General features: G+C 39.3%; 2 long non-coding RNA genes across 3 annotated transcripts; one reads left to right on the top strand and one right to left on the bottom strand.

The window, feature by feature from the left end:
* The first annotated feature begins 414 nt into the window (after positions 1 to 414).
* On the top strand, positions 415 to 27,708 carry LOC111195527 (uncharacterized). The gene is made up of 6 exons (XR_007438063.1): positions 415 to 544; positions 1,681 to 1,746; positions 2,367 to 2,413; positions 2,666 to 6,404; positions 6,600 to 6,716; positions 26,927 to 27,708. It is a non-coding gene; the product is annotated as an uncharacterized LOC111195527 (long non-coding RNA).
* LOC125799231 (uncharacterized) lies at positions 21,314 to 22,899 on the bottom strand. 2 transcript variants are annotated; one of them, XR_007438062.1, is made up of 3 exons: positions 21,661 to 22,899; positions 21,555 to 21,610; positions 21,314 to 21,448 (listed from the first exon to the last, which is right to left on the bottom strand). It is a non-coding gene; the product is annotated as an uncharacterized LOC125799231 (long non-coding RNA). The 2 variants fall into 2 exon arrangements; XR_007438061.1 differs by lacking the exon at positions 21,555 to 21,610.
* Positions 27,709 to 27,961: the final 253 nt, after the last annotated feature.

The following is a 27,961-nucleotide window of genomic DNA, read 5'->3' as shown; positions in this document are numbered from 1 at the left end:
AATTTTTGCACCAGGAGTGGCATAAAGTTATCCAAAAGCAGTGTGTAAGACTGGTGGAGGAGAACATGCCAAGATGCATTAAAACTGTGATTACAAAACAGGGTTATTCCACCAAATATTGATTTCTGAAACTTAATGAATATTATCTTGTTTTCTTCGCATTATTTGAGGTATTTGCATATTTTTGTTATTTCAGCCATTTTTCATTTTCTTCAAATAAATGCTCTAAATGACAATATTTTTATGTGGAATTTGGGAGAAATGTCTGTAGTTTATAGAATATAATAATAATGATAATTTTACTCAAACGTGTACCTATAAAGAGCAAAATCAGAGAAACTGATTCAGAAACTGAAGTGGTCTCTTAATTTATAAATATATATATCACCGTACCACTTGTTTCTGTTCTTCTTTTTTGCCTCAGGTCGGAGACCCCAATTAACTCTGTGCTAATTAGCAGAATGCCCTCTGCAATGATTGATGGCTTTCTCTTGGTGGTGGTTAGGTACACTCAGGTGAAGGGGACTTCCCACTGCGGCTGACGGTAGGTCACATTTGAGAGGAAATGTTAAGTGACAGTCTGTCTGTCTTCATTTGTCCATCTGTGTCTTATTTGATGCCTTTTGCACCTACCTGGATCTCTCTGGTGCTGTACACTGGCTAATACTGCAGTGCCATGCATGGTTTTCTTAGTGTGATTGTCTAAATATTTTTGTTATTAATGGCAGTCTGAAAATCCTCTCTACATTGGAAAATATTGAACATTTTTAAACATTTTTACATACAACATTTTATTGAAGACAAAAACAAGGACAGAAAGGTTTTAAATGATTTATTAAAAATAAGAAATTTTTACACATTATAAAGACAATGTTAGGCATAAAAAGAAGGCAAATGAGTTTGTCCATTATCAGGCTGTTTCGTTTTGTAATAATAATCTTAGAGCTGATAAATAACCTGCCAACCAACATGTATGTTAAAGGACTGGGGAACCAAAATAAATGCACTTAAAGGACTGCATGGAAAAGAGTGGAGTGAGTGGATTTATAATATGAAAAGAATGATGCTGTCATTGGCACATGTTTACAAAAATGTGTCTGATTTTACAGATATTTAAACCAAATACATAATGTATTAATTGAACTAAAATATCACATTCTTTTTACTGCATTTGTAAGCAAAAATGTTAGCTTTTCTTGTAACGAATTAGACTTTGGCCCAATTTTAATATTTTGTAAATGTTATGAATAGGCATTGGCCTACCATTTTTATATTGCTCCTATATCGTATCTTTAATAGCACACCCTGATTTCACAGAGTGAGACCTGTCCCTTGGTCACTAGGGGATTTAATTTAAGCACCTCCCCTATCAACCCAGGGACAAGTCTCACTCTTTTACTGTTATTAAAACCATCTGTTTTTCTTAAGAAACACTGAATAACTGCTTATTTCATAACAAATGTATACTTAGTTTTATTTAAATCGATATAATTTTATGTTGACATATTGACTTCCTCTCCTTAGGTCTTAAAATAATAGTAATACCTTCTTTTAATTTCTACTACTGGATGATTTGACACAAATGTTTAAATATTGTTCAAAGCTCTTTGAAGTATAATAATTTCTTATACAAATCAAATAGTTAAATGGTTTAAACTGACTTTATGGTCTTTCCTTTAGATGACACTAGATGGCAGTGGCTGCATTTGAAAGGCAGTTGGAGAAACAAGCCTCTCTCCACTCTGGGTAATGCACATGTATGGTAACTGCTGTAGACTGCCAGAGTGTATAATGCCAGTGAGTGTTTACAGGGTTTTTGAACACTAATGATCTCTATTGAACGGTGAGTTCTGCTAGACGAATGCTGGTGCGCAAAAACAGATTTTTTATTTATTTTTTTGCTTTTTGTGACTTGTCTTTGTGACGTGTATCGATTTGTCCATTTGTATATTTGATAATAACAACAGTTAGGTGAGTCATGCACCAGCCTTTCTCAAATGCAAAGGCACAAAGCCTTAGGTTTCTCATTATGAGTCAGGACACAGGGGCAGACAGCGCAATTAGAATGGGCCAGACTGGCTGGCTTATTGTACAGTCTTCTCTTATCTCCCCACACGCTGAATAATGTGCCTTGGCTCCCTGGCTGGCTGCTCTTTGTCTGAGCCAGCTCTACGGTGAATGGGCCGAGAAAGCTGTGATGTAATTCCCTTAGAGTTGCCGTCTCTCTGTCTGCACGTAGGTGGCACTGTTGACACACCAAAGTGGCTTTGAGCACACTTAACCCAGTTCCCCACTTTTGCTTGCCAGACAGAAAGTTCATGGAAAGTGGTACATTTTTTCATGTTGTTGTTTTTTTTTTTTTTCAGGCGACGAGGCTGTCAGACTGTATCGGGCATAGGGAACTGTATGAACTGTATGTATTTGGGGTTTATTTAAAAAAAATATATATATATATATATATGCAATCTTCACCTTTTCCCAGCAACTGTTGCCATTACCTTTCTTGTGTATGGATGAAATATATATATATATATGGGAATGTTCAGTATAGATTTCACAGTATAGATGTTTCAGTATGTGGTGGTTTTGCCTTTGCTGATTGCCACTGTTTTCCTTTCAACTGCCTCTCTTTTCACCACAGTCATTTTTTGTGTAATTTTTTCAGACCACATCGCAATCGCTCGACAACTGTTTCGGAACAAAGTGTGAAGCAGCAGCAGCAGCCGCAGCAGTGTTTCGGAAAAGCGCTGCATGCCCATGCTGCAAAAATCTGACTGCACGTGCACGCTGCGAGCATAAGCTGCGCTCCATTCATAAAAGCGCAAGCCGTGTTATGATGGAAGCTGATTGGCTGAGGCCTACACTACGCTGTGATTAGTGGTCTGCTCCGCAGCCAATGAGAGTGAAGCGGAGCTCGCTGTCTCAGAGCAGCGTCGGGAGAGGAGTAGAGGGCGCCGACAGGCTGCACACTGAACCCCGGCACCATCACACAGTGCACTGGGAGCCAGTGGTCAGCAGTTTGCCTCCAGAGCACCTCGGCTGATGTTGCACAGAGAAAATAGAGAGAAAGAGAGAGAGAGAGAGAGGTTATTTGGGCTGCTGCCTGAACTGAATCATCTGAATTGGTGCACAGCAGAGTAGGAAAAACTGCAGCATAAAGGTCCACATTTTGCATTTTAACTTTTAAATTAAAATGTACTATACTATATCAGCCCTAATTCATTTTACGCAGTTACTTTTTAACCTCTATCTTAAATTCCTGGTAATCAAACAGATCTTGCTGTTCCTTAATGACTCATTGATGAAAATTTGTTCTACTCTAGTTTGGCCCTGTGTTGTGCAGTCTGGACTGAAACTTTTCATAAGTTAAGGTCCATCATTCCAGTATACACTGTAACACCGCTCCACAGATCAATGCTGGGGGGCTTCATACTCCTCTAGACAGGGCCTGTTTTTTTTTGCTCCAAAAAGTCCTATGCTATCGGCACTACTAGTTTATAGGGACTAAACAAGCAATGAGTGTTCATTTGCACATCTGTGTCATCAGTGGGTGCAATGTAAGGCAGCAAAATGCATTCTTTAGAAGCTGTGATTCAAAACCAATGTATTGGTTTCTGTGACTTGGCAAAAATAGTAACTTTTACGAATTTCATGTTTGTTAATGACCAAACATTGTCATTAACATGAAAAGATTTAATTCTCTACTGCCCTGCTGCATGCACTGGATGATCATATTGATGTGCACATCAAGGGCAATAAAATGATGTAAAAAAAGCATATATTTTCATAAAAGTATCTAGATTATGACTTATGTTTGGATCAAATCCACCTGATATGCATTGTTCAACCTCATCTGTTTAACTATAAACTTTAAACCATCAAAGCTATCATTTACTTTTCAATGTTGTAGGTTCCTTTACAAGTTTAAACAGAAACTCATTGCATTCACTTAATGCAATGCCAAATAAACGGTTAGACCAGGGTGTATCTCTTATATCTTACTCTCTTTACCTTAGAAGACAGGCTACCTTTATAATACACAGTGAAATAAGGCTGTATGATACGGACAGAAATGTGATGTATGATAACTTTGTAGGATCCCAGTATCATTGTGAAAAGTGATAAATGAAAAATAAAATTTTGTTTAAGCTGCGATTGTGAGGCCGGTTGAATGTACTGCCAACTTGTCTAAATTGCCTTCAGAGACGACTTATGGTGGAGAAATGAACATTCAATTCACAGGCAACAGCTCTGGTGAACATTCCTGCAGTCAGAATGCCAATACATCTGTGGTATTGTGCTTTGTGAAAAAACTGCACATTTTAGATTGCACCTTTTTATTGTGGCCAGCCCAAGCTACACCTGTGTAATAATCACTGTGTCTAATTAGCATCTTGATATGCCACACCTGTGACTGGTGGATGGTTTCTCTCAGGAGAAGTGCACACTAACACAGATTTAGACCCAATTGTGAAAGAAGTCTTAGATCTTTGAGTTCAGCTCAAGAAAAGTGGGAGCAAAATCAAGTGTTGCGTTTATATTTTTGTTCAGTGCACATTGTGATCACCTAAATCACAGCATATCAGTCACATTGTAAATTGTCTCATATAAATACTTTCTTCTTTTTTTGTGGCCCACCCCCACCCCCCTCAGGTGGACAAAAAACAGCATTGCCAGATATTGGAATATTTAAAAGTCGTAACACCTGTGTCATAATACATATTGTACCGAGTCTTTATTGTCATATATATTTGATCATTCAAACAAGCAATGTGAGTTGACACCTAAGCGTACATTTTTTTAATCATACATCTTAACTCTTTCGACTTAAAATATGTGCCAGGATGCTGTTTTATGTCTGTAATGCACTTATCCAATCTTCTCCAAGCTAAGATGTTTCAGCTTCAGTTTCATGCGAATGATTAAGAATTGACATTGTTAACCTTGTCCCAATATATAAGTATATAAGAAACGTATGTTGCTATGTTAAAAAAATGATATCTTGTCCATTTACTGTAGTCACGGGGATCTATCTTACACCCTGCACAAGATGCGTTACACCCCACGAACAGCCTATTTTCATGCCTTGTGCCTTCGCTGTTAAAATAGCAATGCAGTTTACGAATATATCTACGCCGCTGGAAATAAGGTGTGTTCAGGTAAATTTCTGGCATATTGCTATCTTGGTGGCGGAAAACACAAGTGCACCACTGACTGATTAAAAACCCTGATAGTCCAACCCACAGTTACCTGTCGGATGTTCATACCTATCTTAGCTACGCAGGTGCACTCAGCATACACCCCCGCGATTTCTATCAACAATAAACAGAATATAAAATAAAATAGTGTTGCTGTTCCTGTAAATGACATAGCTGTGCATCTTTAGAGCGTAAACATGCAGGTCAGTTTGCTTTGCTGAGACTCTTAGAAGCGCAATGCGCTGTTAAGTTACCAGCATGTCAAATAAAGCAAGTCAGAGCGCAGTTGGCTGTTAAAGGGAATATCAAGTAACACTCTGATTGGTTTATTTCACATTATGCCCAAAACACATCCATGATTAATATGGAGAATTGATACATGATTTTCGCACATTTTGAGCCACACAATGTATATTTTTGTTTCTGTAATCACAAAACCAAAGCCATACTGACACCCTTAAACCAAACTGCATGATGGGTGTTTGATAGCTCACCTATAGATAGCCAAAATAGGGCCCATAATGTCTGCATGTCTGTGGTGTGTATGCATTTTAGATACATTTAGATCTCTAGATAAATTGTTTGTTACTTGACAAAAAGCCAGATAAGATTCTTTATTATAATGTACATTTCCATTAGCTGCCCATGTGTTCTCTGTCTCTGAAAGAACTTGGGAGTTGTCTGCATACTGAATAAGACACGTAAATCAAAGCCATTTTCTGTCCTTGGCTGCTTGACTTCATCTCTACAGCTTCATTTTATTCATTAAACTGCTGAGAAACAGCAGCAAAAAAGGCCGGCAGTTTGATTAATGAACCAATCAAACGTATTTGCCAGCTATCAGTGTGAAATGACAAATTGATTGATTGTTTCTGGACAAGGGGTACTTTGTCTGGACACTCTGGGAAAATGCTTTATGTAAGCAAGCTTTTTTTATTTCATTTTCTAGCTGACGTATGAAATGTCCATGGAATGTAATGTAAGGGTGTAAAATCTATATAATCTGTAGAATATCTGTGTGGAAACTAACCCATTTTTTTCTCTTTTATAGTTTGTCTTACTGACAGAGTATGTGGAATGCATAATAAACGGTCATCAAGTATGACAATGGATTCTTCTGAAACGATCCTGCTAAGCCTGTGGGAGTTAGGCCTGACCATATTTCGGACTCTGATGAATTAGAATTCCTCTTGGCTTATCCTAATGGTAAACGAATGAACATTCCATTGGAGAAAGAGGAAAAGCTCCTCAATTATTATTGAATTCTTATCTGTGGCAATCCATACTGTATTCTGTGTAGTTTTCCTGTATGGAGTAAAATGATTACTTGCTTTTTCTACCGTTTGATTTTTGAAGGAGATAGCCCATGAGTGTCCTTCACGTCCCATGCTTTGTTCTCAGGCATCTGACCGGGCTTTCTCTCGCCATGCTGCGTTACGACTACGGCTGAGTGTCCTCGCTCCGTCGCCGCTGCCCCCCTCCCCCTCACCCCAGATGACCCAAGCCTGTGTAGATGAGGTAATTTGTGCCCCCTGCTTCAGGAGCAGCTGCTTGTAGGACAGTGTAAATTGGCATGCTACTGTTCCGCAGTGCTGTCCTGTTGCGTGGTCCGTTAGAGGGCCTGATGCTGTTCCTGCTCTTTGTCGCTGAGCAGGGTACATTGCTCATTTATATCCTCGTGAACGGAAATCATCTTTTTTTCACAGGCTATTGGTGAAAAACAAACGCTCTTGCAAGGCTGCCCTCACTGTGCCTTTCTGTCAGCCCGCCCGCTGTTAATGTGGATGGTCCAGCTAAAAAACTACGCAAATTTAATCTTCTTGGAAATGTAGTCCTTCAGTTCTTCAGTTTGTTTGGTTGATTTTGTTTATTTTTTTATTTTTTACATTTATTTTAAACTGGAACTACTGTATCATTGTTGATGAAGAGAGCAACCAATGACTGCAGTATGACTGGGATTTAATTATGGCACCTCTATATACAATAAAGCCCCGCCATTCAACAAAAAAGAGCCTATCAGCTTGCAGTTTGTGCCAAGAGTTTCAAGAATTTCCCCCCGGGGATCAATAAAGTATCTATCTATCTATCTATCTATCTATCTATCTATCTATCTATCTATCTATCTATCTATCTATCTATCTATCTATCTATCTATCTATCTATCTATCTATCTATCTATCTATCTAAGAGTAAAGGAGTGTCTGCATGCTCAAGGGAACCACCCCCCCCCCCCAACAGACCCCTGTTGGAGATCTGTGCATATGCAGTAGCCAAATCAAACTGAAAAATGCACTTTATGTGCATTATTGAGCCAAACGCTACAAATATTTTCACTGATGTAAAATATGTTTCTGAAACGGTAATCTAAGCTTCAAGTTTCCAACATTTTTGGTCTCTCCCCATTCAAACAGATGGAAGACTGGTCTTGTATGACTGGAAATAACATGTTACGAAGGTGGCCGCTAAGTGAGCAGACTTACCTATAAAGAATTTGGCCATAACTGTGTGTTATTTTTTGGCTACATCAAGAAAAAAATGGAAAAACGTGTGAATTTGGTTTCTGCTCAAGCCATCACTTTAATGGAAGACTGATGTCGGTTTTGTTCGTTGTGTTTTGGGCTTTTGGTGAACTGATGGCAACTTCAGACACACCAGCTGTTGCCTGTGCAATGCTTCACTTGAGCCAGGTGCTGCATATGGACCTGAGCTTTCTGTGCTTTGCCCCCATGTTCTCTCTCCTGCCCTACCTGCAGATATCAGGAGAGTCAGAGCTCAGCCCTTTTCTTTTTTGGGAAACACAGCCTGCTGGTGTCATTTGCATGTGATTTGCATACACCGAGCCAGTTGGGAATGTCAAGAGGCCAAATTAACTAGTTTTTCAGTTTGCATCTCATTTGCATAGGAACCGTTTCACCGAGGTTGCTCCAATAGGTGACCTTAATTGCCTTCGTCCTTGCGCCGGGAGAAGGCAGGCTCTGATTGCAATTAATTTCATTAAGCAAAGTATCAATATGACCAGGAGAATACATTTGCATGCGATCAGGATGAGGATGCGCAAGCTGTTTCCAATCAAGGAGCTTTTTGCGCGTGTAGATGTTCTGTCATACTTTCCATAAGGATGAAAAATTGGGCTTGGCTGTGATGGGTGTGGAGCTTATCAGCATGATCAATCTCACTCAGCAGTCCAAGTGGAGATGCATTCATTACATTAGTGGCGAGGTCAGAGATTGGCCTTGTTAAATAGCTCGGACCATAGCGTGGGTTGACGTGTTGCCTTAGAGCTGTGGTCAGTGTCTGAGGAGACTCCAACAGTGTCTCTGGTGTCTGAAGTTTACTAATGTAATTTTGCAGTGGAGCCACTGGGCCTGTAGCTTTAGTGACTAAGTGTTCCATTATTTTCAGTGTACATTACTATTAGTTGCTCTGTTTTAAAAGAAAAAAAAATGCACAGTGAATTGTAGCAATTTAGTAAATTATTTTATAGTGTTGATATTTTAGGGTTATAAAAATGCATGCTTTATAAAGTATCAGTCAGAATATGGCAATTTTGCTGCTTCACATCTGAAATGTATTGTTATTATTATACCCACTCTCAGGCCTAGTTCAAACTCTGATAAATCCATCCAAAATTGTGATCTGAATTAACTCAGTTAATTCACTTCAACAGTGAAAAGCAAATCAAACTAAACATCAGGGGTTTAAATAAGACAGTCTCATCGTATTATTTACTAATCGTCTACAATGGGTAGGTTGCACCTAATTATGATTTTAGGCATTTTCAATAGTAATGAATGTGGGAGTGTCCTAATGTCAGAAATCAATATTTGGTGGAATAACCCTGTTTTTAATCACAATTTACATGCATCTTGGTATGTTCTCCTCCACCACTTACACAATGCTTTTGGATAACTTTATGCCACTCCTGGTGCAAAGATTTAAGCAGATCAGCTTGGTTTGATGGCTTGTGATCATTCATCGTCCTCTTGATTATATTCCAGAGGTTTTTAATTTGGTAAAATCAAAGAATAGCTGTACTACATCACAAGGTCATAGCATAGGTGATAGCTCTGATATGTACCGCTTGTTCAATGAGGGAAGAAAACTCAGAATGGTGGTGTATGATTAGACTGCACACCAGCAGCAGTCCTTGTACATAAGCTGCCTGGAGGCATATCATAGTTCTTCAATATGAGAATGCATTATTTTAGAAGAAAGAATGAAATAAATATGAATCGTACAAAGCCAAAAATAAGTATAAGTATAATGAGATTTTTTGGCACAATTATTATCACACTGAATTATCTTTTTAAGAATCAAATCATGATGACTCTGCTGAGAATTATGAATACTTTGCACTGCGGTGTCTTATGGAAAAAGGGAATTCTCTACATTCTCACCTCTGTTCATCTCTCTCCACCTGAGGCTACATTTATAATTAAGCACTGAGTTGAGACTAAGGCTTCAAAAAGCTCAGGCAAAGGGTGGGTGTGTGTGGGGGGCGTTGTGGGGAGGTGTGGAGCCATAATGATTCTGCTCCTCACCTCTTAATCTATATTCCAATACACTCACTGAGGGCCAGGCACCACAAACTCCCCAAGCCTTCTAATATGCATCCTGAGAAATCAGTTGTTTATGCACTGAACAACAAATCAAAGTCCCTGGTGACCGCCCAGCCTGAGAAACCTAATCTGGGATTAAACTCTCTCTTTTCTATTTTTCAAACGCTTCTGTCAGAAGCTGGAAGTGTTAAATGTTCTACTACTGAGGAGCAGCTTCTACCTGCAGGACCTTGACCACACTAGCTTTGTGGCACATGACACATTCTCCTTTCGGCAAAAATCACAGCTGGAAACTAGGGAAGGGAAATGTAACAATATTTTACTGTACTTTTCTGAGAATATTGTGGATATAATCAGTCTGTAAAGAGCACTGATTAACTGCACATTTCTTTACAGAGAGTATCATTCATTAGTTCTGTTTAATTGGATGAAGTATAGCACATTTCCAGTAAAAAGCATTGTACTTGAGATATTGTGGATCTGCTGCTGCTGATGCATTTTGGTCTTTAAATATTGTATTATAATATTTGTTTGACCAAACTCGCCTAGCCCTAACTGAAATGTGTTTTGTAGCAGCCAAAACAGAAAAAAGTTCAGTTTTTCTTTCAAGAAAACCTCTATATAGCCTACATATTTTAAGCTGTTGTGTATGCAGAGCTTGTTTAAGGTCCAAGTTCTCTATGATATTCAGGTCAGGAGAATCTGAGGGCCATTCCATAGGCCTCAGGCTATGTATCTTCAAGTAGCCTATGGTGAATTTTTAAATATGTTTTGGATCATTATCCTGCTGTATATGCTGTCCTCTTTTTGATTTTAGCCATTCTACTCAGGGTTCCACATTTGCATTCAGCATTTGCTGGTTTATTGTGAACTCTATTTCCCCACTTATGTGCAAGAATTTCAAAGCCAAAGAATAAAGTTCTATACTTTCCAGTTGGCCAGTGTTCCATTAAAATGTATCTTATCTTCAAAGTACCATTGCTGATTATGGGGAAATTGTGGTGAGTTATATCACGACTTTATTAGTCTAATTGACGGAGGGCCAGATACCTCCTTTTTTGATAAAACATGGCAATGCATCATCGTGCAAAGCTTCTGTAATGTCTTTATAGATGAATTGAACTTTACTTTTTGGAATCAACCACGAGTGTGCTGTAAGGCAACTTATTATATGTTTGCTTTTGAGTTCATCAACTTGAGGACATCAGAACTTAACTGGGATTCAAAATCATGACCTTCTGATTAAGGGAGAATGATTTGACAGTTGAGCTGCTTTCGTAGTTTTCATAATGTGATATAAGGCACAGTTTGTTCTGTTGACTTACAGATAAGCCAGAAGACTCAAATATTGATTAGCCTTACTCTTGCAAACATAACCCAAAACAAGTGTTTTTGCTAAATTCAACTGGCCTTAAAATGGGGGTGTGAAACTGCTGCTAGTGTGTCACTCTGGCTCTGTTGCTATGCAGTAAAAAAAACTTTATATCTTTGGAATGGTTACTTAAGGGGAAAATACGACATCATGACTGAAATACATTTGGTTCGAACTAGTGCTGTAAACATTAACCTACACAGTTCATTCATTATGTTTTTTTTTTTGTTTTTTGTTTTTTTTTAACAAACTAATCAGGTCTTTTTGCCACCATTTTTTTCTCTGTAATTCATGGCTTGTATTTAATGTGTTAGCAATTTTATTTAGCAATATGCACACTGTCAATACTGTTTAGAATTATGTTTTATTTATTCTGAAACATACATTAAATCTGTAATAGAAATTTGTGAATCTGCATCAGAGAAGCCCTGGCCGATGATGAAGAAAATATGAAAATAAATGAATTTTTATACAATTATTTCCAAATTACTTCCAAAATACAGTCTCAACATAAACAGTATGCTGATTTTAACCATGATTAATCATAGAATGTTGTGATTATTATTTTTTAATGATTCATCCCAACTGGTTAATACAGCTTTAGAAAAAAATAAGAGACCATTTATTAATGATGTTTTTCTTTGATTTTACCAAATTGTAAACCTCTAGAATATAATCAAGAGGAAGATGGATGATCACAAGCCATCAAACTGCTTGAATTTTTGCACCAGGAGTGGCATAAAGTTATCCAAAAGCAGTGTGTAAGACTGGTGGAGGAGAACATGCCAAAATGCATGAAAACTGTAATTAAAAACAGGATTATACCACCAAATATTAATTTCTGAACTTGTTTTCTTTACGTTATTTAAGGTCTGAAAACTCTATCTTTTTTTGTTATTTCAGCCATTTCTCATTTTCTGCTAATAAACGTTCAAAATGACAATATTTTTATTTGGAATTTGGGAGAAATGTTGTTTGTAGTTCATACAATAAAACAACAATGTTCATTTTACTTAAACATATACCTATAAATAGCAAAATCTGAGAAACTGATTCAGAAACTGAAGTGGTCTCTTAATTTTTTCCAGAGCTGTATATAATAATAACATAATAATAACATCGATTGTTAAGAAGAGTCTTAAGATATGTAAAAATTATGATTAATAAATATTAATCACAGCATACTTTTGCAAATAATCGGATTGTCACGCCTACTCTGTTTCCCTGTGTTTTCTGCGTTTCCCAGTGTGTTTCCCCAGTTATTTTCCATCACGTGTGTGTAATTTGTTGCTCCGCCCTTTCCCCAGGTGTTCATTGTTTCTCGTTCTTATAAATAGTCCTCTGTGCCACTTTGTCTTCGTCGGTCTTTGCACCAACTCCTGTTGTCTGTCTTTCCACGTTTATCTCTTGCTTATAGCCCTTGTTTATTGTGCCTAGTTATCTCCGTTTATTCCTTGTTTATTTCTAGTTTATTTCCTTATTTCCCCAGTCCTGTTTAGTCTAGCTTTGCTTTTTGTTGTTCTCCCTGTTTGTTTATGTTAGTTTATCTCTCGTTTGTTATCGTTACACCTCGCTTGTCTTGGTTTGTTTCTCTGTTCCATGTTTACTTGTTTATTTGTTTTTGTTATTTATTCAAATTAATCTTGTCTTACCCGCATTTACGTCCGCCTCCCGTCTGCTCCAGCGTTACACTGATCAATTTTTAATTGATCATTCGACACTTCTAGTCGAAAAATGCAGTATATAATGCAAAAGAGTCAGTTAGTCTGATTAAGTTAAGCACAAATTGAATGAGTACACATGTGTATGTATTCATTTTGATCTTCTGTACTGTACAACTGACTGGCCTTAGGTGTACACATTCAGACTGCCTGCATACACACATTTTGAACCTGAGCCAAACTGATGAAACCCTTGGGGGCATGTGAGTGTATGCGTGAGTTAACTCTTTTTGACCAAGACTGCACCCTGTCATTCCAGGCGAGCTGTAGACTTGCTTACCCACACCGTGTTTGACGTGACAGCTGACCTCCTTAGTGCGTGTACTTTAGTCTACATCTAGCTGTTTTCCGCAGCTTCCTGAGTGTGTGTTGCTGCTATTGTGCATTATATAAGCGTTCCCTTCCTATAGAGGCCGGTCTGTGTGTTGTGAAACACGAGCTGCGTGATTGTGCTGCACTGCGCCTCGTGTGCATGCATGCATGAATATCAGCAGGCTGCTGGGACCGCAGGCGTTGACTTTTTACCGGTTTTATTTCTTCTAGTTTCCTCGTGTTCAGTAGTGTGCCTGATGTTCTGCTGTGCCCCCGCCACCACCCATCCCCAGTAGATTCTGCCTGTTTTACCTCAGCTGTTATAGGCAAGTTGGTGGTCAGCATAAGCAGTGGTGTGTGTAATGGTGTGGCTGGGCCAGTGGCTTCTTTGAAGCGTCTCTCATCACCTCAGTGACTCACGCTAGAATAATCAACCACAGATCTTCGAGAGTGATGCGTTCTGGCATTCGTTTTGTCTTGTTTTTCTCTGTGTGTCAGAGAGATGGTGTGTGTGTGTGTTTGTGGGTGTGTATATGTGTGTGCGAGAAAGCCAAAGCTTCTTGAATTTCCCCACTCAGTCATCCCAGAGTGTTTGATTCTTAGAGCTGGAGGGCACTGGGTTTAGGCTGTTTATGTAAACAGCATGGTTTCAGCTCATGTGGTCTAGCGGCAGTGTCCAGTAAACTGGTACTCAGGGTTTTTCCCCAAGTGAAACAGTGTGCCAGGCCCTGTGCCCTGCGGTTACTGCGGCGTTTCAGGCTGTTTGCTTTACTAGAACACACTCATTGTTAGTGTGTGGTAGTGAGGGCATGGTGGCCATAAAGAAAATCCAAAAAATAGAGTGCAAAAGCAGGACAACCTGGGGCGTTAGGGGAAAAAAATAGCTTGAATTTAAGAAACTCAACCTCAAAACATACAAAACGCTTTTTGATACAGTCATAGCTTGTCTTTATTTATATTTTATTTATATTCCATGTATATTTTTTAGCCAGCTTTCCAATTCAGCTGGTTTAATATGACAGTGTTTCTTTTAAAAAGTTTTCAGCAGCCCAGAAAACTCCCTGCTAATGCTGGCAGGGGCAGCAGAAAAAATGTCAGGTCCAAGTAAGTTTTTACATTATGCTCCTTCAGCGTCTCGGCTGTTTATTGGTTGGCTAGGCTGGCACGAGTTAGCAACAAAGCTAGCAGCCAGGCTTGTCAGGGTGGAAATGTGATGCCTAGAGGCACAGCAACCAGGCTCAGCTGGGTTAGAGCATGTTAGCCACGTTGCTAACAAACAGGCTCAGCAGGGTTTCAACTGTGATGCTTACAGACACAGCAAACAGACTTGACCAAATTAGAGATGCAATGTTAACAGACACAGCAGCCAGGCTTAGCAGGGTTGAAGCTGCAATGCTAACAGACACAACAACCAGGATCAGCTGGGTTAGGGCATATTAGCCATGCTGCTAACAACCAGGCTCAGCAGGGTTGGAGCCACAATGCTAACAAACACAGCAGCCAGGTTCGGCAGGCTTGAACTGTGACACTAACAGACACAGCAGACAAGCTTGACAGAATTAGAGCTGTGTTGTTAACAGACACAGCAGCCAGACTTCAAACAATGCAAAGAAAACAAGTTCATATTAACAAAGTTTTAGAAATTCAGAAATCAATAGTTGATGGAATAACCCTGGTTTTAATCACAGTTTTCATGCATCTTGGCATGTTCTCCTTACACACTGTCTTACACACTGCTTTTGGATAACTTCATGCCACTCCTGGGCAAACATTCAAGCAGTTCCGCTTGGTTTGATGGCTTGTGATCATCCATATTCCTCTTAATTATATTGCAGAGGTTTTCAATTTGGTAAAATCATTTTTAAGTTTCTAACTTTTTTTCCATAGTTGTATTTTAGTGTGTTTGTCAAGAGCCAACTAATGTAGAATTTTGTTTGGCATCTAGAATGTAAGTAAACAGCATGAGCTACAATTTCTTACCAGGTTGAGCGGAATTTTCCAGTGCCCTGTAAAGCTGGTCCAACCTTGCAACACCTGCTATGAAACAACACATTTGTGGGCAGTGAAATGGGTCGGTTCCAATAACATGCATCATCTTTGTACTCACAGCCTTTATCATATAAATAGCAATCAGAAGTGGTGGGGGAAAAACGCGGTGTAACTGTGGGTCATCCCATCATCTTTCTATAAACTGCCCACTTTCTCAGGGTACATAAGCTGTGTCACTGCAGTGTGACCGTGTCCACGGCCACCCAGGACAGGGAACGAACCCAATGTTGATGGAGAAAATGAGTGGAAGGCAAAGCCACAGGGTTTAGCCAATGCAAACTAAAACACTGTACATCAAACAAAAACACAACAAATGCTTTGTTTAAGTGTCTATATCAGTGAAAGAGGGCTGTGTAGTTACTGAACTGTGTTCTGGTAATAGGGCTGTGATGATGGGAATGGAATGAGCAGTCTGTAAGTGACCACTTCATAACGCATTGTTGCATGCTTTCCTGACCACTTAAATCATGACGCAATCACACACGCTCGCGTAACTCAGCCACCCAAGTCATATGCATTGTTTGAGGGCTTGCCACGCGGAATGGCCTTGGGTCACATGGTGGGGAATCAGATTGCTTTAGAAAATAATAATACTGTGGAATACATAAAACTCATACATAAAACCTACAACACATTATCTAAAGTGTTAGGAGCTACATTTTAATATGTTTTCTATGTGGTTTTGATGTCTAGATCTGCCAAGCTGCTATTGATGAGTCCTTAATCAAAGCCCTTAACTCTTTACTTGGAAATCCGGATAACATGTTAGCTTCCCTGGTGAATCAGATAATGGTAGCTCCACCCAGTCAGGTCAAGTACAGACGAAGACAACATGGGAAAACAACTTAAAACTGTGTAAAATGTACTAGTTTAATAAACACATGCAGTAGTGAGTGAAAATACAGAAGAAAAGTGCCCAAGCCATGCTAAACTGATTACTCCAGCCAGAGGGCGGTGCTCGGAAAAAGGATGTTCTCACGAGATAAAATGCGAGACGTTAAAACTGTACGCATATACGGGAAAAATGGGCTAATTCTAAGAATCGATCTGGGGTTTCTATAAATCGATATCAGATCATTCAAACGAAGACTGATTTGAATTGAACAATTGATTTTTTAAACACACCCCTAGTACCAATATATTTATAAATGGTTTACAATTAGTTTATTAATGGTTACTAATTAGGTTGTAAATGCCTTAAAAATCATTAATAATCAGTTATACCACATACGTAGAAAGGGTCACAATGACCTGTCGTTTGCCAAATAGTGAACCCACAGCCATCTACATTGTTGCACTTTCTACGTATGTGTTATAACTGATTATTAATGATTTTTAAGGCATTTACAACTAGTTGTAAACCATTTATAAACCCTTTAAAAAGGTAGTCTTATTTTAAAGTGGTACCATATATATATATATATATATATATATATATATATATATATATATATATATATATATATATATATATATATATATATTGGTAAATGGTAAAATGTTATAGATAGTAGTATTTATCTAAATATCTATTAAATGTTCTTTCATTTCCCCTGACTCTAAACCTGAATGTTGGTCCTTAACTGAGTTTCATCAGATATTTTGTTAATGATTTAAATCTCAGTAGATCTATAGAGGGCTCAAATGCACTAGTGAGACATTTACCTTTTGAGCAGGGTTGGATTGTGGTCATAGTCAGACACTGTACACTATCTAAGTGGCTAAGTGACTGTTTAATTTATATTAGAGGAGGTTGTGGAGAGAGAGAAAGAAGAGTGGTGTACATATAATAATTGAGCTCATGAGCACTTAAGTAGCATCATTCTGGTCACATAGATGCTTCTCAAACCTTCAGGCCAGAGCTGCCCCCAGGCTTGTATGAGAAATCCACTTCAGGTAAAGGGCTAATGGCCATTTATCGTGTTTATTTTGCTATTACTTTATCAAGGCCTGCTTTTTTTATGCCAGATTTTTTTAATATGCCCTATTTTTAATCTGTCTCTGTGTCATGGTTTAGAGGAACCGGTTTTAGAGGACTAGTCATTAACCCACTCCTGTTTGTTAGAGTTGAAAAGGGGCAGCATTCCTTTAAAAACACTCCGGTACATCTACTCCTTTTTTACTGCTTTGCACGCACAACACATGTACTCTCTGGCTTTTTTATGCACATAAGGACACGCAGCAATGCATAAAACCCAGCTTTTAAATCAACAATAATCAGAATACACTGTAAAATAACATTGCTGGTCCCTGTAAATGACTTGCTTGTGCCCCTTCACAGAGTGAAAGCACAGGCAGTTTTCTCTGATCAAAAGCGCTGCACTGTTAAAATACCAATCTGCCAAAGTTAGAGCACACCTGGCTCCTAAAGGGAAAGGCAATTAACATGCTGATCGGTTTATTTCACGTTACACCCAAAACACAGTCAAGATTAGTTAAGAGAATTAATATATGCCTTTTGCTTGTTTCGAGCCAGATGTGACATTTTTTGCTGTCGTTACGATAGCAAAGACAGAAATTCCAGACCTGTGCCGATGATGTGGCCTATGTCAAAGACTAGTTTTATATTAACTGTTATCTATTACATTGTCAATACTATTGAAATTATACAGCTTTAGAAACAAATAGGAGACCACTTAAAAAATTAAGAGTTTCTTTGATGTGACCAAATTGAAAACCTCTGGAATATGATCAAGAGGAAGATGGATGATCACAAGCCGTCAAACCAAACTGTACTGCTTGAACTTTTGCACCAGGAGTGGCATAAAGTTATGCAAAAGCAGTGTGAAAGACTGGTGGAGGAGGACATGCCAAGATGCATAAAAAACTGTGATTAAAAATCAGGGTTATTACACCAAATATTGATTTCTGAACTCTTAAATCTTTATGAATATTAACTTGTTTTCTTTGCATTATTTTGCACTTGCAATTTTTCATTTTATGCAAATAAATGCTTTTTGACAATATTTCTATTTGGAATTTGGGAGAAATGTTGTCTGTAGTTTACAGAATAAAACAACCATGTTAATTGTACTCAAACATATACCTATAAATAGCAAAATCAGAGAAACTGATTCAGAAACTGAAGTGGTATTATTGCATGCTTGCCTAGAGTCTTCCTGGTAGACTTAAAATACAGAAACTAGGGGGGTGCTGATCTGATACTCTGTATTGGCATTGGTCAAAATACTGGCCAAAAATGACTGGATTGAATATCAGTTGAAAAAAATAAGTTAAATCAGGCCACATGCCTGTATTCTTGGCTTTGTAGGGAAGTGGAAAAAGTCATAGTTTTACAGTTTGAACAAAACGTTATTCAGATGTTAAAAGCAAAGAGTGTTCAAACATATATATTACTAACAGCTTAGTTACAGCTAAATGCAGGGAGGCAAAAAGACAGTATTGGATTGATGTCAGACATACTGGCAGATACTCAAGGTTGCAAAAGTAGTATAATATCAGATATGAAGAAGTCGAATCCTGCCAGTGCTAGTCAGGACCAAGAGGACCAAGGGAATCCAGCTACACATATAAACACAGCCTAAATGGATTGTGTGTGAGTGCTGTGAGAGAATTCCCTGTTGGATCTTCTCTGTGTCTCTGTGTGAACCGACAAGTGTGTGGGTTGTGTGTGTGAGGTGATGTGCCAGTCAGTAATACAGTAATGTCAACCATGTGTGTGACCTCCGTTGGCAGAGTGGAGGCTGTGTGAAGCTCTCTTGTGCTCAGCCGCTGACCAGCACTTGAGCTGGAGCCCTCCCAGGAATGAAAAAGGCCTGGACAAGCCCTTAAACAAGCTTCCAGGAAAGAGAAGAGGGAGGAAAGAGTGTGTACATCAAATAATGTTAAGGTCAAATGAGCTGTAACAGCTGATTTTGTGTTCCTGCGTTTCCCCTAATGGACTCGTACAGGATTTCTTGGAATGCTGCTGCGCTGCCTTGAGTATAAACAGAAATTCAAAGTGACCCTTTGTATAAATGCGGCCTTTCTGCTGTTAGGAAAATAGCAGGCAGAAAATTCAGAACTCTCTGAATATGCATGAAAAGCTCTCTTCCAGCGCTAACCCGAGACCGCTCGGCTGGTCGTTCACGCAACGATGCCTTCAGCTCCAGAGCAGAGCGCCTCGCTGGCCTGCAGATATGAATCATCTGTCTGTTTTGTGCTGAGCTCATCGAAGTTGCTCACACTGTGGTGGAACCGGTGGGGGGGGAGGGGCTTTCTCTGCCTCCTTCTGCCCATACAAACACTCCAGGGTGACCTTTACGTGCTGTGTCACGGCAGTGTGCAAAAACAAAAACAGCCTGTGAACTCGGAGCCCGGCCGCTTCCCACCGCAGCGCTACTGGCACCCTCACCATGCCTCAGCTGTGTGTGTGAGTGTATGTGCCTGTGTGTGTGTGTGTGTGTTTGAACAGTAGGCCAACACCAGGCTAAGCCGGTCCAGCGGCTGCTCACTGAGAGCTGCTTTAGTGCTTTTTAAAGGGCTCACTTGTGGTCCAGCCTGCTTTTTTTTTTTTAAGCCCCTGGAGTGGTATGTCCCCTCGGATGAGTCACTGAGCTCCCCGTGGGGGAAGCGAGGAAATTTCTCTGAATCTCATCTCGTCTAGCCAATCCGGGAGCTTGAAATATTGCGCCAGTGTTGCGCAGATGAGTGGGGAGTCAAGGAAAATCTAATTAGGATCATTTAATTGAATTAGTTTTCCCTCCAGTAATGTGGCTCCTGGGAGTGCGTTGTTTTTTCCAAAATCACATTTTATATTGAATTAGAAGGTGTTTCTTTTCCTTCACCCCAGATTGGATGTGTATATTTATACTGAATAGCGTCTCTGGGTGCTATTCTTTTACGTCGCCTTCACTCCATAGACCAGCATGTTGCATTTCGAATAACATTACTGACATCATCCGTAGCTTCTTGCCCTGATTAAGACTCTTACAGACTATGAGTCAATGGTGGCCTGAAGCTTGTACAAGTGGCTGGAAGCGCGGCACATGTAGCAGACAAACAGACACACACTGAAATGCCGAAAGTCAAGGGATAGCAGTAGGTTAATCGATCTTGAAGTGTTTGTTACCTGTCAGGGTCGTTTTAAGGCATTTGGTGACCCCCAAGCAAAAGTTCTTAGTCTTCCTTTCTCTTCTTTCGTTTCATAGGCTTCCTGATGGTTAACTCCACTTTATGATTGCTGAAGTATCTTATTTTGCTGGCTGCAGGAATCACAAACCTGGCTGGCTGGCAACTTTCAGCAACAAGTGGGAGGGGCCTCCTTAATGGGGATTCCGATATCAGTATTGTTGTATTTCTCTGTGTCACTGTCACATAATTTAAAGGGCACTCACACAGTTTGTAATTGCATTCAATTCATAATCAGTCATTGTCTGGGCAGTTGATTGGTTTGTTTGCCTTGTTTAACAGCTTGGGAATGCCCACAGTTTTATATAATTTTTGTGAATAAGGTTGAGGTGATGGCTTATGTATAAGTTCGAGCAAGCCCTGATAGTTGGTGCCAGATCGATAGAACGTTCCCCACTAAACAAAGAGACGTTGAAACGACGTCTTTTCTAGGTCATTTTTGCACGTCCAATTTTGGTCTCCTGAAGGTGCAGACTGTGACGCCAGACGACGTCTTTTTTCTGACGTCTTCTGCACGTCCAGTATTGACGTCCCCCAGACCTCCGTATAAGGGCTAATTCTAGTTTAAATTAAGTCGTTGTGGACGTCTTTTCTACGTGAAATTTACATGTATACGTTTTTATAGACCAACTACTTTGAGGCTCCCTGCATAACTGTAGTGCCATTTCAGACGGTGGCAACTGTTCCATTGTTCCAGCTTCAGCAGATAACTGGAAACGCATACAAAGCTAAGCCAAACAATTAGGTTCACAACCTTCTGGAACTAGTTATGCACGTTAGTTATACACAATATGCTTTACAAATAAATTGCATTTCAACCCTCTCACTTTTTCCAAAACATGTCAACCTGCAAAGAACCAGTAAAAGCAAGGGATAAATTAATTACCCCCATCTTACCACTGTTGATTTTAAATTGACCCTTTCTGTTTGGGGAAACATTAATATAATAATAAAAGTAATGAGTAAATCTCATTTGGGGTTAATGCCTTTATTTTACATCAACATAACATACACCTTAGATTCACACCATAACAATTTCACTAAACATTTACCTTCCCTTAAAACTATTACAGCTTTACATTACACCTTCCCTTAACAATATTATACCTTCCCTCAACACTATTACACTTTTAACATTACACCTTCCCTCAACACTATTACACCTTCCCTCAAAACTATTACACCATTACACCTTCCCTTAACAATATTACACCTTCCCTCAACACTATTACACCTTTAACATTACACCTTCCCTTAACAATATTATACCTTCCCTCAACACTATTACACCATTACACCTTCCCTTAACAATATTATACCTTCCCTCAACACTATTACACCTTTACATTACACCTTCCCTTAACAATATTATACCTTCCCTCAACACTATTACACCTTTACATTACACCTTCCCTTAACAATATTATACCTTCCCTCAACACTATTACACCTTCACATTATACCTTCCCTCAACACTATTACACCTTTAACATTACCCCTTCCCTCAACACTATTACACCTTTAACATTACCCCTTCCCTCAACACTATTACACCTTTAACATTACCCCTTCCCTCAACACTATTACACCTTCCCTCAACAATATCACACCTTTCCACTACACCTTCCCTTAACACCATTACAGCTTTACATTACACCTTTCCATTACACCTTCCCTTAACATCATTATACTTTCATTAAGATTCTAGGTCCTGAGAGACAGCGGTGTGTCCTCCACATCTTTGTGGTGCATGTTTGAGATGCTCCGAAGTACACATCCGTATGAAGTCCTCGGTGGCTGTCCCGTCACATTTCATGACTCCATCTGCACAAGTAGAAAAAGACAAATTAGAAATCTCAGCTAAGCTAGCTAACGCTAAGCTAACGGCGGGAATACACATTTAACACCTGACGAGAATTATCGTGCCGTTTTAATTCTCACACATCATATTAAGCTATTTTAATATTTTTTGTCCCACAACAAACTATTTTAAATTGCCTTATTTATGTAATATTAACATAAACTTACTTCTTCACACTATGGCTTAGCTAACGCTAAGCTAACGGCGGGAATACACATTTAACACCTGATGAGAATTATCGTGCCGTTTTAATTCTCACACATCATATTAAGCTATTTTAATTTATTTTTGTCCCACAAAAAACTATTTTAAATTGCCTTATTTATGTAATATTCACATAAACTTACTTCTTCATGCTATGGCTTAGCTAACGCTAAGCTAACGCTAAGCTAAAGGCGGGAATACACATTTAACACCTGACGAGAATTATCATGCCGTTTTAATTCTCACACATCATATTAAGCTATTTTAATAAATGTTTTCCCACAACAAACTATTTTAAATAGCCTTATTTATGTAATATTAACATAAACTTACTTCTTCACGCTATTCAAAATGCACTTGATATTGACCCCAGTTGCCTAGGTTAATTGTGGGCGCCACAAACTTATATAACTTAACGCTAGCTTAGCGAATTTAGCCAAAGACGGTTCTTTGATTTAGCTTAGATTGGCTTATCAGCCTAGCTCTGGTTAGTGCATTGACTTCATGACCGGACAATGCTTCTACGTTACAGCTTCGGTTACAGTAAATGTTATTGGCAATACGGTCGTTCTCAAAAGTAATTCCAATTCCATTTTAACTATGGCCACTGTTTAGCTATCGTTAGCTAGCTAGCTAGTTAGCTAACTGCCTGGGAAGAGAGGCAACGCCAGCAGGTTCAGATGATTTAAGACCACAGAGCTAAAACAACTAACACTACAAATACATTAACTTATACATATCGTCTTACCTTATAGCCTAGTGGCAGCTGAGTCCGGTCCGGAGCGGAGCGGAGCTGAGCTGAGCTGAGCTGAGCTGAACTGAACGAGCTGAGCTGAGCTACTGCAGCAGCCAAAAAATGTTAAGCGTGTTTTGCCTCGGCATATCAGAGTGGAGTTTATGATGACGTGCGGTCTCAGCAAATCAGAGTGGCGTTGACTGGTTGAAATCAACTTAACAATTGATTGTTTGTTTCCCGCAGCAAACGAACGGTCCTGGTTTTGGAACCTACTTTCGTTGGTGGAAATGCAGCAAACAGTTTACAATTAGGTTCACGAACCAGAACAGTATCGGTTTCACAACTAATCGTGACTGGTGGATTCTGGCTATAATTGTCTGTGTGAACAGAAACCACATCCACACTTAATGCAAGAGGCCCCGCACATACAGTATAACCACATATACATATCCACATATATAAGCTTAGATTTGCCATCCTCATGCTGTTTAACTTACTACTTTCTTTGCAGTAAAATGACTGAAAACAAACATCATATATCACCAACATACTGCTCTTGTCTTGTCTTAGCTCATTAACTCATCGCGGTGGATCAGACAAGGATGGTGATAATTGGACAGGCGTCATGTGTGTATCTGTGTGTGGGAGGAAACACACTGTAGGAACATGCTAATATTTACACACTGCTGTAGAAACTACCTTGGGGGGGACAAATGGTATCTTTGACTGCTATCTTCAAGATAAGGTTATCTTTACACATTTGGAGCGAGCTTATACCAAATACAAGTCTAAATCATGGCATTAACCAAAACTTGATAACTTGTGCTCAGTATTGTGAAGACATGTACATGGACTCACAAGCGGCTGGGACGACGTGGACTGTGCGGTTTGTCTATTTTATAGAGGGAAGTGCTGCTACTTCAGTGTACACGTGTGTAGGAGTGTCAGCTGTTTTTTTTTTTTTTTTTTTTTTTTGTCTACTGGTTAATTAAATTTCCAGTATCAGTATGTGATGGTCTATGCAATCTACAATACTGGTTTTCCTCTTTTGTAGTATATGTATATGGATGATATGAAGGGTTTTCGTGGCCTGCTGCGCATGTCACTGAGGACTTCAGCTATCTCTTAAAAAAAAAGTTTCTCTATATATGCAGAAGCAAGATACCCATATGAGAAAGGCCACCACTCCAAAGAAAGGCTTTTTTATGGTTATATTTGCAATTAATTTCTGGAAAACAGGTTGTGAAATTCCTCCTCATGTCCAACTGCTTATTTGTAGCTCGTTTGGGCAATTAATCGGACATTGCGTCCCCTCTCTCATTGCACAACAAACGGCGGACGATGAGTCTACTATTCAGCCCCATCATGAAATTCAGTCGCGTTTGACAGGTCAGGCTTAAAATCAGGGTTAAAAACACAGTGTCTGCCTGGTTTTCGACTTCCCTTTCTAACTGTTATGTGTTGTTTTTTACTCTTTACTCACATCATGTTGTGGAGTGTTGAGAGAACACTCGCATCAGCTGTATGCTTCCACAGCAAGTCCCAAGAAGTGTGAGGGCGAGAAAGAAGGTGCGTTTCTAATCCCCACTCACTCAAGGACATCTCTCCACACTCCCTGCTTCTACTTCTAAAAAGCTGCTGACTTTCAGCTTAAAAACAAATATCAGTTCAACAGTTCAATTTTCTCTCCTCTCTACCCAGCTCTGTCTCCCAGCTTAACGAGAGCTGATTAAAATTGATTGCGCCACTGGGCAACTTGTTTGGTGAGTGCCAACAGATCCTGTTCTCATGCCTCGGTGCATGTCTGCGTGCATCGTGGGGCTCTGGACCTCTTTAATGCTGTGTTTTCCTCATGTGTGGCTTGTCTGTCTTATTACTAATATAGTAGTTCTTGTCTGACACACTGCAGGGGATCCTCCATGTAGCGCTGCTCTAAAAGGGCCTGCCCCACAGTGAGCGATGTCAAATTCACCCCCCACCACCGCACTCACACGCCACACACTCGTTTGACTGTAGAAATCGAAGGACATGAAACACACGGAAGATTGTCTGTCCTAATTCTGAGTACTTAGAAGTCTACAGTTTACAGTATGTGGTTTTATGATGCATAATGACTTATATGTAACTTTAAAATGTTTTTTTTTTCAGCTGGGCCAAACAATCTGAGACCATTGGTCAAAAAGTTGTTTTCTATTTTTCTTTTTTTATATTAGCAATTTTATTATTGTAGTCAGTCAGTTTTCTTCCTTGTCACTTTCAGTTTTCTTTCAGAAATGTATTGAAGAAATACTCAGTCAGCAAATAGAAGCACTTTACATCATCCAAGTCATCCAAACAAACACAATCAATGTTGTTGAGTTCTGGGCTCTGGGGTAGTCAGTCCTTTGTTATAAGAACAGGTACAGCTTCTTTGTTGAATTTTCTTTTCTTTGTGTTTTTTTTTCTTTATCATTTTTTTTTAAATCAACTCCACATAACTTAACATAATGCTTTTTAATTTCAAAATCATTGAGTCATCTTCTCACAGAGTGCATTCTTGCAGTTTTGCTAGGTTGTTAGGGGAGTCATTATTTTCTGTATTATTTATGGTTTCTTCCTCTTCTTCTGTTTCCTCCATTTTCTTCTTCAGATATTTGCCATGTAGCTCATCCTATACTTTTCAAAATATTGACACTGTTTCTTTTTTAGATTATTCTGTCTGATTATGTGAAGTGTGCTTTTTGATCAGAGTCACAGTTTCCATATAACAATGGATCTATTGATTTTTCACTAATTTCTCAAAGGAATGAAATGGGGTGCAAATGTTTTCGCACCTTTCAAATGTAATGATGATACAAATGCATTTGTATCACATCAAACTATCAACACTGGGTACCAGAGCAACCACTTGGCAACACATTATCAACCACCAGAGGCACCAAAGCAGTCACTGGGGATATAATAGTAACCATTTATCAACATCATGGCAACTGCCTGGAAATCTTGTGGAAATACAATGATATTGCCATACTGAAACACCCATCTAGGGTCCACTTAGCAAATCAATCACTTGGGATACAACAGCAACCACTTAGCAGCATCATAGTAACCACCTAGTCACAAGTCACCAAGCAACAACCATTTAGCAACACTGTATCAGCCACCTGGAATACCATATCAACCACCTAGCAAAACTGTTGCAACAACTTAAAACATCCACATAACATCATGACAACCACCTAGCATACCATACCAAAGCAATTAGTACCACATAGTAACCACTTAGAATAAACAAATGAAACTACCTGCAAATACAAATACAAATTTAGAGTGGGAACCACCCACTTCAGTTCCTTCCAGGAAATGTACTTTTTTTAAGCATTACTTTGACCATCTCCTTCATTAAATAGATTAATTGTTTAATGTCTAATCTCTCCAGAAATATCTCCTGAAAAATTAAGAACATGTAATTGTTGGCTGTAATTGAAGCGTGGTATTTGACTTTTCACAGTATTACTTAACACTGTATTTTTGGTTAAAAAAAAAGATTTGGGTAACTCATTCTTTTAATATAAGTTAATATCTTATTTTAGATTTGTCTGGGGGTCATGGACAGCATTTCCTGCTGACCTAAAGCAGTGATCTTGTTTGATATCGCGTGACCGTGATCCATAACCTTTCTCTCAATTCATGACAGATGCCTGGTGAGCTGTATGAAGTGCAGAGCTGAAAGGAAGTGTGCTTGCACCAGGAGACCGGATGTTGCTTTTCTCTATTTTTATATGTCTCTTTCTCTCTGTTCAAGGCATCCAGCCCAGCGTCCAGGGATTTACCCGAGTGTGTCTGAAGGCAGAAGACAGCTGTGTAGTGGGCTCTGCTAACATAATGCAGGTACTTGGCTTTGTAGAACACAGAGGGTTGCACATGAATGCACTGTGTAATGCACACGACCTCTGCGAGTATGTGGGAGACGGCGTGAGACTGTCTGGCTTGCGGTCGCTCTCTCTCTCACTATCCGTCGCATGACAAACCGTGATGTTTCTGTTCACCCCGGCTCTCTGAGCTTCTCCAGAGGCGCTGGCCTGAGAGAGCTAAGCAGCTGAAGCGTGAAGAAAAGAGGAGAACACACGAGGGGCTAAAGATCACTCCAGCGTCTCAGGCCTGTACAAGCAGCTCGTACCGCTATTACCCTGCAGACTTATAATAGCCACTGATTCTCTCACTTGGAGTAATACGTTCACTAATGCCCATCTGCGTTCATGTGGAAAGCTTTCAACTGATGTAGTGTGAAAGTTCATTTAAGGCAGACCAGCTTGTGAAATACTGTGCAGGCCTGCTGTTTATCCTGCCTGCTCCTCCTCCAGCATCCTCATCTCACTGTGGCTCTGTTTATATTAGGTGTTCACTTCACTTTTTCAGCATGTTTTTACAAGACAAAGAGTCATTCAAAAAAAGGTTAGTAGCATTGTGAAGTCATTATTTGCCATAGATTAGATTTACATTCATACCATTTAGTAGTCAATAAAAAAGGGGGGAATTCTGGGACGATGCCGATATCTGTCATTACACATGTATATATCTGCCAATGCTAATTATATACATTAATTTTTTAATTTACATAGATTATAAACACTTTGGTATAACTTTATAATTTTAGATCTGCTAAAACTACCGTATTTTCCGTTATATATAAGGCAGACTGTGTTAAAACAAGCTATGTGGGACCAACTGCTAGCTGATGGCTCCCTGGCCAACCGGAACACACAGAGTTCCTCAGCGTAGCTCTGTCGGGCAGCATTTACTAGCGTTAAGTTCTGCTAACCGTGGCTAGTGCTGCTGC

The sequence above is a fragment of the Astyanax mexicanus genome, chromosome 3 (genome assembly GCF_023375975.1).
Source record: "Astyanax mexicanus isolate ESR-SI-001 chromosome 3, AstMex3_surface, whole genome shotgun sequence".
Taxonomy (NCBI): Eukaryota; Metazoa; Chordata; class Actinopteri; order Characiformes; family Acestrorhamphidae; genus Astyanax; species Astyanax mexicanus.
Note: the sequence above shows the minus strand (reverse complement) of the source record. Positions and strands in the feature narration are given on the sequence as shown.